The sequence below is a fragment of the Anthonomus grandis genome, chromosome 6, assembly GCF_022605725.1.
Source record: "Anthonomus grandis grandis chromosome 6, icAntGran1.3, whole genome shotgun sequence".
Lineage (NCBI taxonomy): Eukaryota > Metazoa > Arthropoda > Insecta > Coleoptera > Curculionidae > Anthonomus > Anthonomus grandis.
Window position 1 is genome coordinate 19,478,050 of NC_065551.1, and position 6,000 is coordinate 19,484,049.

A 6,000-nucleotide genomic window follows, 5' to 3' on the forward strand; every position below is an offset into this window, starting at 1 on the left:
CGCACTATCCTTATTCCGTACAATAGATACCGTGCAAACCGCTAATAATATAAATTAGTTATTAGTAATTTGTAATTATAGTAACCGCACTGTCCATTGCGAAATAAGAATCACCGTGTAATACGACTTACTACGTATGTACATACTTACAACTTACTATTTTTGTCCTTGCATTCATCCAATTACATCATTCCTTTTCAAATTGGTGATACCTTATTGGTCAAACTAAAGCCGTTATATAAACAGCCGATAATATAAACATCTTTTAAGCCAAGATGTATCTGCTCTATTTCAGAAAAAACTTTGCTATTCTTGTAGCAAAAATTTCATTAAAATTTTAGCAGTCATAGGAAGGAAGTTATTTATGCCACAGAAATTTGCTTATGGGTTAAAAAATTAATGTTTAACAAAACAACAAATTTCTGTTATAGAAAAAATGCTTTCTATCATAAGAAAGAATCTTATAATTTTTGCAAAGAGCTTATAGAAAGTAAATTTTACGGACACTGGAAAGTAGTTTCATTACCACACTAATAACTTTTCTTATTAAAGTTATTAGATTTTTTTTTACCTTAGCCAAACAGTCTAAGAAAGAACTCTCTGCTTGGATTTTTCTCAGTACAGGGGAGTGTTAAATGAAATTAACAATTTGGCCATCCTTAATGGTATATCTTTCTTGATTTTCAGACAGGATAATAAAAAACTCAAATAAAAAAAATTAAGTAGCCAAATGCTTCCGACTAATATTAAATAAACCAGTTTCTGCTCGTCTGATCCCCCTTCCCAGAATTTCCTCAATAGTCTCCTATTAATAGTCTTTATTTAACTTGGGCTATTGGATTTTGTTCCCGCTATACTATCGCTCCTTTTAGCTCTTATCTATTTATAGTGCGATACTCTTTTCACGTTTTCTGTAGTTTTTCTTGTCTTGTTTACTCCTCCTGATTTATTATTTCTTCTTTCATATCTCTTATCCGTATATATTTTGATTCAATTGGCATGTAGAAAGTTTAAATATTTCTCATCTCCTTCTTATTATACCATTTACCAAAGCATATTAAATAAACCATAAATAATAAAAATTCATATTTCTGTTACCAGTTGAGCAGAAAATCAATTAAATCAACGTGAGAAACGATATATATCTAAGAATTAAATAAGAAGGAAAAAAAGGGATAAAATCTGTTTTCATCGTGGCAAATGGATGCGTACCCATAAGTTGCTCACGCAAGAGCAGAAGACAACAATATATGGGCATCTGGCTGGGAGACCCTGACCACGGAATAAATATTACCATTAAAGGTGAGGTTTAACAGCGGGCGATCCGAGCTTCCCCGCGGCGAGAATTACTGCCCAAATGAATAACTATATACTTTATTACATACTAATAACATGATCGCATTAGCATGTGACTGTTATGTTGGGATATTAATCAGCGCAGCACCGTCCCCGAGTTTGCTACCTTTCACTACGTACCCTAGCACACGTCGTCGGGCCGTTTCATAGGCGGTTCCAGATAAAGAAATATGTATGTATATTAATAATTACACAATATTTTAAAAAATAAAACTTTTGTTGGGTTGACACGACAGTTTCCAAAACGTGGGTGGAAAGTATCCTCTTTTGTCTATAAAGACGGTCATATTTGTTTCGACATTGATTTACATTTACATTATAAAAAAGCACAAAACTTACTTAGATGGGTATAGACTGGCTAACATACCATTATTAAGGTTTCAAACTTTAGAATTTGCCATGTAAAATATGTGTTTTCTTACATTTTGTACCTTAAAAAATGGTTTAAAGTTTGACGTTTACGATGGATGTCATCTTTACGTAAAACTGCTCGTTGACAGTTGACGTTGAACCTGCAGCGCCTCAATCTACTAAAACTTTGAGTGGGAGTATGAAGGCTAACCGAATAGGTTATGTTCAAGACAAAAAGTCATACTTTTAACCTTTTATTTATGAATGTTTTGTCAATAACAAATTAAATTAACGAGCTGTAGGTTTTCGTGACTGGAATAGAGTCATGAAAGCTCTATAGAGATGTACTTTGTCTAGCTAGTCAAGAGTACCGGCGTTGATTGAATAATAGTATTATTCAATCAACGGTACCGGTCTTTAAGAATCTTCAATTTTCTGCCAGCATTTGCCTTGCGCCGAAAAAACTGTAACACTATAATGACTCCATTTTTTCATTTGAATAAATAAAAATATTTCTTTTAAACGGTGTCTTAATGCAATTACCTTCAGGGTGAAATTGAACTATGTTGTGTGCATATTGTCAAATACAAGACATATTTATTAACCTTATATAGGCCTTCGTTGGGCTATTTTAGTATTCTTATTTAAGTACTCGGAAGTGCTCTGAAATTACCTACTAATAAAAGGTTAATATCCATTTTAATAAAGATTCTCATTCGTATCCATACTTATATAATCTAATGCACAGTTTTGGTTTTCATCAATATATCTTTGAAGTCTTCGAAGCCACTGGACTTGAAAACTGTCTCGATAATGTATTTTCCAACGTTGATCTAGGGGGCCTTAGATTCGAGATTGTTGATCTCGATATATGTGACCATAAGGGTACGGGTCTGGAATGCACCTCAGTGGGAACAGTTTTCTGGGACTCAGAAAGTGACTATTTGCCTATGATGGAGAGAGGAGGAAAGTTGTTCTTCTCTATGATAGAGGACATTTCTTGGGACTTTCTAAATATCATGTACCTAGATGATAGGTTTTCCAATTTTGTTCACCTGATTTCCACTGCATTTCTGGCTTGTTTTCCGGAAAAGACCTATTCTAAGAGAAAAAGTCAGGCGGGTGTAGTGAGTTGGTTAAATGAAGGTTTAAGAGCAATGCGAGATAATATTCAATTTTTTACTGAAGTTAATAAAATAATAATCTTGAGGCTTCGCATCACTTACAAGAATTCATAAAAACTATTAAACAGTGACTAACAAATTTCTCACTTCCAAAACCCGATAAAAATAGTGTGAATATTAATAATGAGTATAGGGGTATCACAAAAACTTAAACTACTCTTAATATAATACTCGATGAATTTATTCGCTAGTTTTTAAGCATTTCTTCCAAGCTACATAGCCGTACTCCTGCATCCCGCAATGACCCGGTTAACTATGTACTACTTTATGCAGACCAGAGGCTTGAATTCCAACCAGTCTATTTAATGAGGCTAGAGATATTGTCAACTTACTTTGAAATAGAAATTAATAAGAAAAATCCATTTGATCTTACTGTAAGATTGATCAATTAAATAAAAAATATTATAATAAGTCCTCTGACAAAGCTTATAAGACTGTGTAAAGTAGAAGGAGTTTTTCCTGATGTTTTGAAAATTGCGGTGGTCATTCCAGTTTTTAAAACATCAGGAAATAGTATCTAATTATAGACCTACTTCTCTATTACCTATAGTTTCAAAGATATTTGAAAAATCTCTGGCTCGAAAAATTGTAGGCTTCAGTGAGTCTTAACGGCTTTTTGAGGAATCTGAGTATGGCTTCGGAAAGGGACTAAATACTATTCAAGGTATTATGAATCTGGTTACTTATATCCAGGATGCTTTTTAAAACGAGGGATCATAAAACATTTGCGAATTAAGTAGTTTCTACCAGACTGCTGCTAGAGGGTGAGATTTGCAGGTCTTGAATCGGAGCGAGGATGCTTGCGCATAGGAGTTCCCCAGGGCTCGGTGTTGTGCTCTTTACAACTATGTAGAACGGCGCAATTCACTCTCTTTGTTGATGACACTACAGTCTCATCCTGCAGTAAAGATTTAATAAGTTTACTGCAGAGGTTACAGCTTCTTGGATCTCAGTATTGGTCACAAACCATTGATTCCATTCAAGAGGTTGCTTCTTAATGCACCCAAAACGCAGGTACACCCGGTGTGAGTGTGACGCCAATGTGACGTCTTAAGCTTTCAGAAATCGGAAAGTCACCTCGGTGTGTACCCTGCTTTCCGTTCAGAAATAAAATTGTGTGCGCACTGTGTGCACACTCAGACATACAGTAATTAGATGGTGTGATTAGTGTGTTGAAATGTCATTAACATTGTTTGTCAAGAAATGTTTATTTATAACTATTATAAATATTTTTAATTTATTTTGGATTGTTTATGGATTGAATTTCTCGCTGTTTCCTTTAAAAGACCTCTTTCCCTTGCACAAACAAATTAATAAAAGTAAAAAGATAATATTGTGCTAATAAAATTAAAACATAAATATGCTACTTAGCTTATTTATTTTTATTTAAAACTATATTATCTCCAATTACGGGTTTCTCATTTTCGTCAGTTACCAATTCATGACTAGTAATAATCTCTGTTTCTTGCTTAATTCTAATTCCAAACTATTCTGTTATGGAAAATTGTGATTTTTATGAAAAAGGAAACAAAGTAGGTAAATTAAACATGAATCTAGGTATGTTGTGTTTTGTTTTGTCCTTTCTTAGGAGGAGATTAAATCGCTACTCCATACTTCCTTCTTCCTTTGGTGCCATACCAATCGTTCAGAAATAGTAACGTTAGACCGTCACTCAAAGAGCACTGGGTGTCGAATTCCTGAACTCTCTCCAGTACTAAATTTTTCGGTGTTCTGCTGGATCCTGGTTCAGTATGGGATCCAGATGGGATAGTAGAAAAGTTCTCAAGCGACACATTTTTGCTTCGTGGACTTTCATCCTGTATTTCTTGTTTGAGGCCATAGTGGAGGAGCAAAGGACGTTCATCAGATTGCACAGAAGGGCCGTTCGTATTGCAGCAGGTTTGCCATATAGAGCAGATTGCAGAGTGATCTTTAGATCTAAGATAATAACATTATCCTGTCAGTATTTTTATGTCAGCCTTGTTTATGTAAAATACAATATGCACAAATTTCAAACTCATGAAGATATTCATGATATCAACTTATGCTTTAGACTACTTAAGAGAGAATTACCAAATCTTCATACATTGGAGAGATATTTCCAGAAGGAATATATTGTCTCCATCACTGTTCATAATTAATAAGCATCATTATTACCATTAAGCTTTTAAATCGTGGTTCCACTTATTTGCGATTTATTTTAAAATAAATTTTTTGTTGGCAAAAAACTGGACAATAAGGCGATTTGGCAACTATAGTGCTAGACAAAAACGACAGTTGTAATAACAAAATGATAAACAAAAACTGTCAATTTCGTTGATCGTCACTCGTTTTGTACTGTGCACTTTAACGATAATGTCAAGTTAGTATTTAAGTTAATGGCTTATAAAAGTGACTATGTACAATCAATATTGACTTAAAAACTTCACAAATAAAAGTTTAAAGCAAATAAAAAGTGTTTGCTTAGGAGCGTCAAGCCTCTGTCACTTGTAAACTGAGTGCCATCCTTGTTGTCATTGCTTAATATTGCGCTGTTGCTGACATTTTCTGTTCTTTTTTCTATTTATATGCAAAGAAAATCCGGATTTTAATATTAAGACTGTACAATCTGGTTACAATCGTGCTATGGTAATTTAACACTTTTATTTTAACATTATCAAGTCAAGTTACTTTTCTGGAATTATTATTAAGTCACAGTCTTTTGCTGACAATTTTTTTTTAAATTTAATTATTTGCAAAAAAAATGCTGATTTTAAAATAAAGGATTTATAATTTGGCAACGATGGTGACATATGCGGTTGCTATTGTCCCTAGAGACAACTAAATAATTTTTGACTTAAAAATTACAGTTATTAATTACATTAATGTGACGACGACGTTATTTCGAAAAAATGTTAACGTCAGCAATATTCTAAGTTACTGTCAATAATTTTATTATATATTGTCTAAATGACTAATTTTTTAAGAGATGGTTTCTATATCTGCTACTACTGTGTCACCTTGGGAATAATATTTTGACGTAACAATGCCAGTTTGATGAAACAAGATAGTGGACAGATGCCATCTTAAAAAACTGTCAATGTCAGCAATGTTTTTAGTTACTGTCAAG

At 33.4% G+C, this 6,000-nt stretch overlaps 1 protein-coding gene across 2 annotated transcripts in view; it reads right to left on the reverse strand.

Moving 5' to 3' along the window:
* Positions 1-1,846, reverse strand: part of LOC126737373 (H2.0-like homeobox protein) — a 38,961-nt gene extending 37,115 nt beyond the window's left edge. The window contains exon 1 of one of the 2 annotated variants that reach the window (XM_050442252.1): positions 1,696-1,846. The gene's annotated coding sequence lies outside the window, so the exon portion shown is untranslated. The remainder of the gene's footprint in view (positions 1-1,695) is intronic. The other variant, XM_050442254.1, reaches the window with a different exon arrangement.
* Between the last annotated feature and the right edge of the window lie 4,154 nt (positions 1,847-6,000).